The sequence below is a fragment of the Microtus oregoni genome, unplaced genomic scaffold, assembly GCF_018167655.1.
Source record: "Microtus oregoni isolate MIOR12 unplaced genomic scaffold, Mior012 000029F_ref0000214, whole genome shotgun sequence".
NCBI classification, from domain to species: Eukaryota; Metazoa; Chordata; class Mammalia; order Rodentia; family Cricetidae; genus Microtus; species Microtus oregoni.
The window spans coordinates 24,134,290-24,148,141 of NW_024543088.1; the positions used below are offsets into that span (position 1 = coordinate 24,134,290).

The following is a 13,852-nucleotide window of genomic DNA, read 5'->3' on the forward strand; positions in this document are numbered from 1 at the left end:
ATTTGTGACTGTTGTAAACAGTGATGTTTCTCTGATTTCTTTCTCGGCCCCTTTATTTGTATATAGGAGGGCTACTGATTTTTTCTTGTATCCAGCCATATTACTGAAACTATTTATCAGCTGTAAGAGTTCCCTTGTAAAATTTTTGGGGTTGCTTATGTAAACAATCATATCATCTACAAAGAGCAAAAGTTTGATTTCTTCCTTTCCAATTTGTATTTCTTTGATCTCCTTTTGTTGTCTTATTGCTCTAGCTAGAACTTCGAGTACTATGTTGAAAAGGTACGGAGAGAGTAGACAGCTTTGTCTTGTTCCTGATTTTAGTGGAATCACTTTGAGTTTTTCCCCATTTAATTTGATGTTGATTGTCAGGCTGCTGCATATTGCTTTTATTATGTTTAGATACATTCATTGAATCCCTGATCTCTCCATGACCTTTATCATAAAGGGATGCTGGATTTTGTCAGATGCTCTTTTAGCATCTAATGAGATAAGTATATGTTTTTTTCTTTCAGTTTATTTATATGGTGGATTACATTGATAGATTTTCATATGTTGAACCAATCCTGCATCTCTGGGATGAAGTCAACTTGATCATAGTAGATGATTTTTCTATTTGTTCTTGGATTTGGTTATTGAATATTTTTGGTGCTAGAAACTGGGCTTTTCATTGTTGATGTTCCACTTTGTAAAACACTTTTAAGGACTGGTGTGTAGCTTGCCCAGTGGTACAGGGATGCCTAGCATGAACAAGGCGCAGGGTACAGCTTGGATCCCAGCATCACAGACTAAAAAAGTTCATCATTAATTGTTATTCTGTCGATGATGGGATACAGATGGGGAGAGGGGAAAGGGCAATGAGTAGGATTCTAAATGTCTAGTTTTCACCGTACTACAGGATTTCGACACAGCTAGAGGATGAACCCATCTCCTCATGGCCTTACTTTGCTTACACATACAATCAACCTATCTGCTATGTACCTTGTGAGCTGTAAAGTACATTATTTACAAAGAATGTCTAGGACCATATTCCTTCCCCATTATTGTTTTTCTAGAATTTAGAAACCTGAAACCCTAAAAGATCACAGTGTAATGAAGATTGTTAGACACAAAAGGCATGGCATGTAAAACAAACACAAAGAATAACAAGAAGCTTGGGGATGTGGGTCGGTGGCAGCGTGCTTAACTAGAACGTTTCATCCCCAACCCTGCAAAGTGAATGAATGAATGAGTGAGTGAATAAATGAATGAATGAAATAGACATGTGTTAACTGTATATATTATTGAATAGGGATTTGTAAAGCTTTTTATACCATGACTCAGAGTAAGGAATATGACTTCTGTGGCACCGAGTGCACACACACACAGGACAAACAAGTCTCTTCGGATAGCACACCCAGCGTATCCAATGAGATGCGCTGCTCCCCGTGCCGTCGGAGCTCATCTCATTTTAAAGGTGAGCCTTTAGCCACTCAAGTGACTGCACAGCCTGTACTGGATTGTAATTGGAGTTTTTGAAAACAGTTTTTTGGAAACAACCTCACATAGCCTCGGTTGTTCAACTCTAGCCAGAGGTGACTGTGAACTTCTCATCCTCCTGCTTCCCCCTCCCAGCAGGCGAGTGTCTACACCATGCTGGGGCTCGAACCCAGGACTGGCACTTGCCAACCGAACTGCAGCCTCAGCCTGAAAAGTTTCAAAATTCCCGCTGCGTAGCACACAAATCAATATGTATTTTCTGTCATTGTTTTTAACCTATTAAATATTCCTTTTCCTTAAAGTGGAAAAAAACGTATTATACACAAATTCACACATTTGTTTTGCTGTTTTCACATTGAGCATTGTTGTTTTTAGTGTTTACTTTCAAAATGTTTTAAAGTGGCAGCTGGAGCGATGTCTCAGAGGTTGAGAGTCTTCCTTGTAAACGACCTGAATTCAGTTCCTGGCATCCACATCAAGAGGTGACAACCAGCTTCATATAATTCTAATCCTGGGGATCTGATGTCTCTGGCCTTCTCAGGCACTTGCGCTCACGTGTTCCTATCAACACAAAGACACATACATAGAATTAAAAATAAAATAGAAATTAAAGGATTTAGAAGTATTATGCAGTAATTTTGAAATCTTTGCTGGCTATATATGTAAATTTTGAGCCATTTGCTTACTGGCCTTATTAAGGTAAACTTAGCATACAAGAAATTACACATCTTTAAAGTGTACAATTAGAGAATTTTTAACATTCACCTGGGAAATCATCACACAATGAGGTGGTGAGCTAAGCCTTACCCTGGTAGTTCCCCCCGAGCTCTCTAGTCCCTTTCCGCCATGCTTCTCCTTAGCCAAAAGCCACTTCTTCTCATCGGTCCCCTCTCCCTAGAAGTTTATACAAAGGAGTCATAAAGGAAGCCAGGCATGTCAGGGGTGCCGTAATCCCTTCTCTTGGGAATAGAGAGGCAGGTAAGGCAACTCAGCCTCTGCCTACCCTTATCCTATCATATCTATATCACTGCATGGTAACTTTGAGGACAGCTTGGGCTGTGTGAGACCCTGTCTTGAAATGGAGCAATCATAAAGAGCACACTGTCTTGTACGGCTTCTTGTACTCCTCCTAGGCACATTGCAACATGTCTAAACTGTAGCATGTGTGAACAGAACAGTTGTCATGACTGCTGAAGGCTCTGATGCTATTGGTTCACTTACTGGGCATTCCATTTGTGTTAAAGTCTTGTGTGTACATTTTCTAAATCTTTGTTTTATTTTTTCCTGTTTTCATACAATATTGAAAACAAAGCATGCCACATTCACGTTTTTTTCTGAAGACTATAAAGGTGGCCTCTACAGGAATAACACTGGAAAGCCTGGAGCTCAATCAGCTGATTCTGAAAACTCCAGCCCAAGTAGACGCTTGACCTGAATCTGTAATGTGCTCAATGTAATAGACAAGGTGGCTGGCTTAATAGCAATGATTTAAAGGAACTCCCCAGTCCACACGAAGAGTATACTCCATGCATAAATCAAATTTCTGAATGATATTCTGTGCTCAGGTATTCATGCGTGTAAATAACTAGGAGGAGAATGGTCCCATCACACGGCAAGTGTATGTTAACACTTTAGGACATTCTAGGGGAGACGGCTGAGTCAGTTAAGTGCCTGCCATTCAATCATGAGTGCCGGGAGATGGCTGAACCACTGAGTGCTTGCCGTTCAGGCATGAGGACGTACAGTTTAGACCCTCAGTAGCCAGGTGTCTGTGTCCATGTATGTCTCCAGGCATTGTGGCATAACCCTAGCAGTGTGTGTGTGTGTGTGTGTGTGTGTGTGTGTGTATCTCCAAGCATGGTGGCATGTCTCTATAACCCTAGCAGTGTGTGTGTGTCTGTGTGTGTATGTGTGTATCTCCAGGCATAGTAGCATGTCTCTATAACCCTAGCAGTGTGTGTGTGTGTGTGTCTGTGTGTGTATGTGTGTATCTCCAGGCATGGTAGCATGTCTCTATACTCTAGCACTATAGAGTCAGCGGAGAGGGAGTAGGTGGGCAGCAGAGAGAAGCGGCTCCCAAGGGCTTTCTGGCATCAGTTTAGGCTCAGTGTGAGACCTTGTCTCAAGTAATAGGGTGACGAGTAACTGAGAAAGACAACTGACGGCTTCTACAAGCACATACTCACATGTACACAAACATACATACGGAAATGCTGGCTGTTTTCATAGCTGTGACTGAGGATGTAGGAAAGATGGTCTCTCGAAAGTACGCACCGACTGTCGCCTTGTGGTGCTGTACGTCTGTCTTCTGCTTTTTCATCCACACCATGTATGAGGCCCTTCTCCTTACATCTGTGAGATCAGTGTAGGCTAGGACTTTTGTAGTACCAAGCACTGAAAAACACCCTTAAATAAAGCTAAGTGTAATACACATACCTCTCTCTCTCATCTATATATTACCATTATATATATTACATTTTATATATATATGAGAGAGAGAATGAAAGAATTCAAAAAGATTATCATCTCCCTTAGCAGGGTTGTGGTGGCACACGCCTTTAATCCCAGCACTAGGGAGGCAGAGGCAGGTGGATCTCTGTAGGTTTGAGGCCAGCCTGAGCTACAAAGCAAATTCCAGGACAGCCATGGCTATTACATAGAGAAACCCTGTCTTGAAAAACCAAGAAAAGAGAGAGAGAGAGATTATCATTTTCCCATATAATAACAACTTTGTTTCTTCAAAACAAATAAACATGGTATATGATTCTTTTAAAGCTAGCGTTTTGGGTGCCTCTTTCCCTTTGCGTGAAGCTGGCTGGAGCGTGTGGTCTGACCGAGTAGTCCTGGCTGGACTGCCTCACGAGATACATTCTAGTACGTTGAGCCTCCCATCTGCTTCAAATACTTCACTTGCCTCACCTTAAAACAAGATTCAAATTCTTGCCTTAAATCATCGTAGGAACCGAATGGAATATTTACTGGGACTTTTCTAGTCTGCTTTCTGTTGCTCAGATAATGCTTTCTTACCAAAAACAACCTGGGGAAGAGAGGGTTTATTTCAGGCAGTATTTCAAACCACAGTCCATCATTGAGGGAATTGAGGGCAGGAACTCAGGGCAAGGTCCATGGAGGAATGGTGTTTACTGGCTCACTCTGTGGCTCGCTCTCAGCCCCATGCTCAGCTATCTTTCCTTACAGCCCAGCCCCACCCGCTTAGGGATGGTACTGCCTATAGTGGACTGCGACCTGCCACGTCAATCATCTGTCAAGACAGTCTTTGGCAGACATGCCATAGGCCAATCTGATCTGGAGGATCCCTCAGTTGAGATCCCCAGAGTCGACAAGGCTGTGACAAGCTGACAGCTGACGCTCGCTAGGAGCAGTTTAGCAGAATGCTTGAAATCTTGGTGAAGCTCTATCATTTGTAGCTCTGTTATCATTGCGCTCCATAATAGTCCTAGCCACCAGAGGAAGAGCTAGGGACACAGATAATGCACTGGTAAGTGAGAAAAACATCTTTGGCTCACAACACAAAATTCTTTGGGGAGAGTCTCTTCTCTCGAATAATTTCTTGAGCTATTCTAATATTTTTCTTTCAGTATATTTAGACTAGTCATAGAAGAAAGAATCGATTAAAATGGACATTCAGACAAAGCATTGAAAACCAGCTTTAAAATCAATGTCAGGAAAGGGATCATAGAAAAACAGGATTTTACAATCTATTTGAAGAGACAGAGACTCACAGGTATAATCTGTTGGTCTCACAAGAAGAGCCAAGGATGAAAAATGTGTGCAATGTGGAGCTATAGAGGCAAATTTTAGCAGTGTGTGTCCATGTGTGGTGTGGCTGACGCCGCAACATCAAGGCAATGCTCTGTGGCACTTGCAGCCATTGGTAGTGGGAGACTGAGGCACCTGGCTCAGAGACTTTGAGGTCATCCTTGGCAGCATAGAAGACTGTGTTTGAAAGAAAGAGAAAGAGAAAGAATGAATGAAAAGAAAAGGAAATTAAACAACGATAGATCCCCCTCTTGAGTGGAGAATACTGAGCACTGAAGATGTTAAAGACAAAAATAAAATGTAAAAACTGAAAAATGTCGAAGTTAGAAGATAGGTCTTGAAGGTTAATCGATACAAGTATAGAGGTTCCTAGTGTTAAAGAGACTGGCATAGGGGTCGGGTTGTAGTTGGCCTTGTGGAGTGTGGGGGGATACAAACGATGTCAGTAACTTCACGCCGAGGTCTCCCTTGGCTGCAGCCCATGGAAACCCGTATCAAATTGGTTTAAGCTTTAAAAAGAAAATGAAGCGAGGAGGGAGAGACTGATTTGCTTGTGGGGTGAGGGGGCACAGCTTCAGACGTGTATGGTAGGATACTAGTTATAAGAAAAGCAGAGAGCTGTACTGTAGTCTTGTCCATTAAAGGGATGCGCATAGCTCTCTGCTCACGCTTTCCTTATAATTAGTATCCTAATTAAAAAAAAAATTGGTTTACTTCTCAATAGTTTCAGCGAACATCCTAGGACTGAGTCTGATCATTTCCATTGGCTGGCTTTGCCATGTGTCTGTCCTTTTTCACTAACCATGACCCAGGGCATGAGGTGGTCCGACTTGTGCTCACTCTTCAAACCCTTAGAGAGGGCTTGAAAGTGGCCGGAGAAACAGTTCCCTCAAAGTGGGGGTGTGATTGGCCTACCTAAAGGAAAAGGCAGATGCCCGCTCCCTTCTGTCTCTGCCTTCTGTCTTATCTCTACTTTGAAGGCAGAATGAAAATGCCTCCTTGTTCCTAGGTTTACCTGTCTTGATCTTACGACTTCCCGCTTCAGCTTCCCAAAGGCTGAGTGTGCGCCAACCCTCCCAGTTCTGGGGTTTGTACCACTCTTCAGGAAGTTTCTTCTAGCTTTCTCCATCACTAACCCCATCTTCACACTGTGCCACCACCCTCGACAATGGCCTGATCTGGATGATGCAAGGCACAGAGTAACAGTCTCATTTTTTTTCTTCTAGTATGTAAAATGTTTCCAGAATTCCAGAAAGTATGTTTAGACCCCTGAAAGCTTGGTTATGGCACCTCACCACAATGGATCATCATCATTATGGATGATGCATTTTGAGGTTGCTAAATATTTGATCAATTGAGAAGCAATTCGCTCCAGTGTGTTTGCAGTATCAGCCAGGAGAATTCTTACATCCTTCACTAATAAGCACTCCTTTGGCAGAGAGGATACATTAAAACTTCATCATGTTGTTACAGTTTGTCTAGATAGCATATAGCATTACAAAAATTGCTCCTCTACAGTTGATTTGATGTTTTATTATCCTTTGAAAAAAATATTTCAGAACTCAGATTCAGTTAACTAATGGTACTCTTTTAAGTTTGCCAAACTATGCATGCATTTAAGGGGTTCCTTTTATCATAAAGATGATAATAGAATTTTCCTACATGAGATTTTTATCTTTTTAATGTTCATATATATGTATTTAAATCTAAAATTTTATTCATAGTGATTTTAAGTGCTTATCATCACACACACACTGAGGTTAGGAGGGAAGTCAATTCAAAACAAGGACGAACAAGCAAAGCGTTAATTATAAAAGCATGTATATTAGACATAAACAGACTGTGACCACAGCAACGGGGACAAAGGTGGTAATTCACTGGATTATAGTGCAGTTACCTGTAATGTGGGTGTCTAATTTTCTAAGAATAGAAAACCTCTCCCTGGTATGAAGCTCTAGTGCAAACCCCCTGCCTGCGCTCTTTTTCTGGGAGGCACCATGCACGCTACTGGACACTGCAGAAGCATTTGGTATTCCTTATAACAATCTTTTAAATACAAATGAGACCACGGGACTGAGTGGCCGTGATCTTGCCAAGCTGATCCAGGCTGGCCACCCCTGGAGATCCAGGCTGGCCACCCCTGGAGCCTGTGTAGCTGTGGGACTCCCCCTTAACACAAGTATAACTTAGTGATTTGTAGAAGAGTATTTTCCTTATTTTTTAAAATCACTTTCTCCGTTTAATGGGAAGTAAGCAAACATAATTGAATAGCCTGCTAAGGTCTTTGAACACTAAATTCCTGTGTTGATTAATGGTGCATTCGCTATGGGAAGGGTACAGAGAGGTTAGGGTTAACACACAGACATGAGAGTAGAGAGTTCAGACCCGTGTTCTCAACTAGGAGAGTGTTTTCCATACTAGATAGTACCGTTTCGTACAAGCTGCATCCTAATGTGAAAATTTTAGCCGCTTTCTAAGGGTTCTTTATTAGCCGGCCTGCTTACCTGAAGCACTGTCCACACTGGTTCAGAACCTCAGATGATTCTGCCAGTCTCCTAAAGAAAGGATACTTGGTTGACCTTTCCTTTGGGGAAAAAAATGTTACTGGTCAATTATATGATTTCCTGAATGTATCTGTTAGAGTTTTATTATAATAAAAGTAGTGGTAGTGTATTATTTCCATAATTTTGAGTCTTGTACCTGAGTAGCTGTTGAAATTTCCGTTCTAAAGGGGTGAGGGAGTCCACAGTGTTTGACTAATAACACACCAACTACAGATACAGCGTGCTACCTTCCGTAATCTGATGATGTGCTAACTCCTGTGTGCGCTACTTTATCTAACATCCACACAATGCATAGTGTAGCCTCTATAGGCCTGTTTACGAAGGAGAAAACTGAAGCTCAGGCAGTCTAGGCTCCCGTGATTGACAGGCAGCACAGAGCTTTGCAGGTTTTGACCCCTGCACACTGGTACCTGGGGCGGAAATCCAAGTCTGCATGCATCAGTACGTGTGCTAACTATATTCTTTTTTTTCTACAATGTTTGATCAAAAGTAACTGCTGAGTCTTGGTACTTAAGATCTGCCTTAGTTTATGGTTGTATAACAAGCCATTTTCCTTTTTTAAATACACATTTTTCACAAAGAACAAAAACTAAAACAGCTCATATTTCTATAGCAAGAAAAAAATGTACCATGATTCCTATATTTAGGTTTGGGTTTTTTGTTTGTTTGGTTTTTCAAGACATGGTTTCCTGTGTAACTTTGGAGCCTGTCCTGGAACTCACTCTGTAGACCAGGCTGGCCTCAAAGTCACAGAGATCTACCTGTCTCTGCCTCCGTGTGCTGGGATTAAAGGTGTGTGCCTCCGCTGCCTGGCAGACGTTTATCTGCTAATGAATTTTGAAAATGTTCTTAAGTAAGAAGAGCAGAATCATCTCCTAGTCATTACTGAAACCTGAAGGGGTTAATTTAATGGCTGTATAGCTCCCACACTTGTCCATGTTGCTGACATTAAAAACTATTCAAGATGATAAAATTCAACTCAGGGTTTATTGAGGTGACTATACTAGATGTTAGCCATTAGCCACATGTGATTATTTTTAAAACTTAACTAAAATTTAAGAATTTGAATTTGGTTCCTCAAGCTGGGCAGTGGTGGCGCACGCCTTTAATCCCAGCACTCAGGAGGCAGAGGCAGGCGGATCTCTGGGAGTTCGAGGCCAGCGGGAACAGAGTCAGTTCCAACACTGGCTCCAAAGCTCCAGAGAGTTTGGCTCCTCAAGCACACCAGGCCCGTTTCACTTGTGGTGACCACGTCTGTGCATTCATGTCACCTCAGCAGGGTTCTCCTGGGTGGCGCCCTCTTAGGGTGCACACCTTTATATGTTTGTCTTCCCTTCTTCTTTCCCCATGTGCAATGATCTCTTCTGAGAATGATGGCTACACCTTCTACAGTTCGGATAGGCACCTTCCCGATGGCCTCCCATGAGACTTGACCTAGAGGACCCTGTTGGTTCAGTTGATGGTTCGGTGGTACCCGGAAGCATGATAACCCAGAGAGAATCCACCGGGCTGAAGTGACAAGGCCATACAGCCATCAGTTTTACCTCACCAGGTGATGTATTAAGCCACCAGTCTTGGGTGGGCTGTTCATAGGGGCATGTTTAGGCTCTGTACTCTTGAACTGCTGCAGAGACGCTCCCTACCACTGGAGGACTGGTTCAATGTGCTGCTACTAATTGACCCTTGCTATAATTATGGCAACTTCCAGAGCAAACCAGCTGGCTTTTAAAATAGCTTTCTTTGTGTAGACATGATTTGCATGCAAACCCCTGAAAACTTTTAACATATATAGCTTGATACACTACTTGCGGATCTTATTGGTATCATCTATAGTAAGCCCATGTGGACTGTTGATTCCCTCTGTTAATTAGCCTGTATGATTTTAAGAGGAAAATGGTTTGTTTGTTTTTATAAGTCTGGGAGTTCGATTGTATTCTTGTTGGTCTTGATTACCATTAAAACAAATAAGTATGCGTATTTTTCATCTTATTCTCATTTAAAATCATTCTCAAATAAGGTTGACATATGGATATTTGGCATAGTCTTTGTGGTACCCTCAGGGCCTACCAGCAACATTTCTGTACTATACTAGCTGTGAGCACTCCTACCCTACATAGATAGATAAGCTTCTTTGGTCCATCTTTTCCACAGTGATATTCTACAGACTTTTTTCTAGAGATCGGGTGACCCTCTTTGCCCCTGATATTCTATTCCTTGTATAAAGCAATAGTGGAAAAGTCTTGTAACAAGCACTTCCCCTCTCTTTGCTCTACACGCATCTTGTTGAGCACTAGAATGAATCTGTACGAAGGCTCTCAGCCACTAGACTTCTCGCAACTGAGATCATGTGGGTTCAAGGATTTGGGACCATTTCCAAATACAAAAAGTGATGGTCAGTATTTGGAAAGTATTGATAATTGTAAAGCAAAGTCTTAGGGAGAAGGGATAGTCTGTTACGTTAGTCTCCACTTTGGTATAATGTTAAAAAATTCAGAATAAATAAATGTCATGAGCCCATTTGGTGAGTGAGCAAGATGTCTTTGCTGCTAAGATTCCACACTGAAGTCAGATTTTGCTCCAAGATTCATTAAGAGCCTTTTAGAGCCTTGTCTTTTGTTAGTCTTATTTGTTTTGTTTTGTTTTGTTTGGGGGGAGGAGGGTTCGAGACAGGGCTTCTCTGTAGCTTTGGAGCCTGTCCTGGAACTAGCTAGATTTATTTAAATCTAACTGTAAGTCACCCTTCTCCTCCCACTTTTGATACACCACAAAGGTCAGGAACACATTGTTACAAAAAGCAATTCAGTTTATGTAAAGCCATCTTACCCTTGCCCTGTTATTTTAGTGTACCGAATTGTGTTATGGGGTGTATACATGGTGACCTGTCTCTAATCTTAGGAACTAATTATCTGATTTTGATTTATTTTTCTCATATTAAGCATGTTATTGAACATCAAGAAAGGGGTTAAAGGAAATAGCTCTAATATCCCCAGTGAATAGAAAGCTCTAGTGATTTAACTTTGGGACATTGAGCCTTCCAGAATTCCCTTTTGACTCCTTTATTCAATAGCAAGACCAATGCTTTTATGATAACCACAGTCTCTCCCCTCCCTCTCTTCCCCCCATCCTCTTCCCCTCCTCTCCTGCCCCCCCCCCCCCCCCCGCTGCTGCTGCAGCTCTGCTGGTTTGGTTTAAGGCTGTGACAGATGTCTGATTGGCGGGCTCTGTTTATTCTGTGACCAGATTCTTTCTGAAAGAGGGCTGGCCATACCTGCCCGAAGCCTATTGGCTGTGTGTGCTCTGGGCCCTCCCCTCCCCCCCCCCCCCTTTCCTTCACAGCACACACCACCACTAAGTCTGTGCGGGGATCCTAAACCAGCCCAATTTACATCCATTCATGAATGTGTGACGTCAGCAAGCTTGAGCTCCTCTGCGGTGGGCTGGAGGATTGTGTGGGTCGATCTCCCTCCCCCTTATTTTTCTATTTCTGCAAGGCTCTGTAGATTAACCTTCCATCTTTTTAGAGCAAGAAAACGGAACGGCATGTGTAGGAATTCTTCATTGTTGTGAGTATTGCACTCTTTTCCTCTTTCAGCAGCGTGTATCGCACAAGGACAGATGGAGAATTTATCTGTGCTTTACGCTTATTAGAAAACTGTTATTACTGAGGAAGACACAAGGTGGGAGAGACAGGAAAAGGCCGAAGGAAACCCGAAACCCCCCAACCCCGGCGCGGCTCAGGGACTGACAGCTGGGTTTTCTTTGCTTGCTTGTCTGCCGGCTAGACGTGGACATTTTTTGATTACGGTTCTGCACGTTGCCTTTGGATGCTTGCTTGGTTCGTCTTAAAGGGAGAGTCAGTTCCTTCGAGAGGATGTGGATGTGTTGGGGGAGCCTCAGGGAGGACCAGGAAGGAGCTGCAGAAAGCGGGGCCAGCAAGCCGCAGCAGGCTCTCACTTGTCCTGCACTTGTCTCCTGTGCTGTCCTCCTACCATGTCTAACCCTTCAACCTTGCCTTTGTCTCATAACTGTGTAACAGTCAATATTTTGTGTTTGCAATATGGGAAGATAAATGCTTCTTCAACCATTTTCAAAAGCCTTTATGATGAGAGCGGTTGGTGTATATTCATACATATTTGTGGCTCTTTTAAAAATAGCATTTTAATATCTAAACATCTGCACAGAAGGCTGAACCAGCATTATCCTTAAATTGTAAGGATAATTATTTTTTTAAGATTGCTAATGGAATGATTTCTTCCTGTGTTCCGAAATTGTGTTGTATAGAAATGCGCCTGAATGTTTTTCTAGGACGAACTTCCAATTGGAAAGTTTGCTCTGCTATGTGTTGGAAATTGGAGGAAGTTCTGGTATCCTCCGTGTGTAGAGTTGGTTTGAGAATTTGTTTATAGTTTTAACAAGAAGTGTCCGTGGTTGTTTTCCAGTGCTTGGGTTTGTTCTGAGGAAAGCTGCGACACTGTCCTGTTCTGCCCAGGCTGGTCTCTGAGCCCCTATGATCTGGTCGTATTTCCCAGCTTTGAACAACTGGTCAACTACTCTGAAACATGGCTTTGGTGTTTCTTTGTGGAGAGAGAGAGAGAGACAGAGACAGACAGACAGACAGACAGACACACACACACACACACACACACACAGAGAGAGAGAGAGAGAGAGAGAGAGAGAGAGAGAGAGAGAGAGGCCCATTATTTCTTTTCACTCAACCGCGTCTTACTTTTCGTAGTCAGTGCCTGGTTTTGAGTTCTCCTAGAGCACAGTTCTAAACTGTGGCACTCATGGTAGCTTTAAGGCCATTCTTCCCTGGATTCTTTGGGGGGAGTTTTATTCTTAATCTTCTAAGTGAACATACTTTCAGTTTAAAATTATCATACCCAAAACTGAAATACTTAATGTTCTTTCTCAAATTAATATTGAATATCCTCATTTTGTTTTCTCTGTGTGTTTTAGTGTCCTGGAGTTGCAGGAGGGAGCCCTCCGCCTATTGCCCAGACAATTATAGTTTTGTGTTTTGCTGTTTTTATTTCCTGAGTTAAACCATTTAATACTATTTTAGATAAAATTTCCAATATTTTAAAATATCTCAATATATTACAACATTTTTCTTTTTTCTATCCTCTCAAGACTTTGTTGAGAGCATTTCCAAATATCTATTAAAGTGTTGAAGTCTACTAGAAGACCAAATCATTAACCTCTAAAAAATTATGTTTATGTATTCAAAGTTATTTTGGGAAATGTTCATTAGATTCTGTCTTTATGCTTACTTCATCAGGCCAGAGCTTTATTTCCATGAAAGAAATTTAGCTTGCACATGGATTTATTGAAGTAACATTGTCCTTCTAAGGCACAGGGTGGATAGAGAAACCCCCCGTCCCACTCCTAGTGGCTGCATTCTAGATTATGTTTATTTTCATGTATAACGTACTTGTGGGATAAAACAATAACTCTTAATTGTTTAATATCAAACAATAAAATACTGTGTATCAGTGATCATCAATAGATGTCTTTCTGTCTAAAAGTTGAAACTACTCCAGGAGTAGGGATGAATTTATTTAGTAAACAAAGTCAGTCAGAGCAGAGCTGGGTCCTGGGGAACTGGCATCAGCATGGCTCCTAAGGGCGAGAGGCCACATCCAAGGGCTGGCGTACACACCGCGGCTGTACTTGGATGCAGAACCCGGGAGCCTGGTTTGCACTGTCTACTTCCCTTCCTCTTTGTGCGCTGCTGACTGATCACACGTGGAGCTCACGTGAGCCAAGATAGGCAAGGTGAATGGACCGGCCAGGTGCTGTAGCCTGATACTTGGAGTTTTTGTTAAAATTAAAGAGCATTACCTAGGAACACTCCGCTGGTTGAAGAAAAACAAAGTCATTCCAAGGATATCACACACCTGCTATGTCAGTTATGATTCCAGAAAAAGAAATGGAGGAGTCAAAGTTTTAGAAGATGTGATTTTTATTCCCAAGAAATCTAGAAGGAAAATTAGTATACATCAACTTTAACATTAGAATTTACAACA

General features: G+C 42.0%; 1 protein-coding gene across 3 annotated transcripts in view; it reads left to right on the top strand.

Moving 5' to 3' along the window:
• Map3k13 (mitogen-activated protein kinase kinase kinase 13) overlaps window positions 1-13,852 on the top strand; it is a 107,288-nt gene that overhangs the window by 13,937 nt on the left and 79,499 nt on the right. The window contains exon 1 of one of the 3 annotated variants that reach the window (XM_041678265.1): window positions 9,299-9,375. The exons of 1 other annotated variant lie outside the window; for it this stretch is intronic. The gene's annotated coding sequence lies outside the window, so the exon portion shown is untranslated. Of the gene's footprint in view, window positions 1-9,298; window positions 9,376-11,190; window positions 11,387-13,852 lie in introns of those variants that run through there. One more of the 3 variants, XM_041678263.1, reaches the window with a different exon arrangement.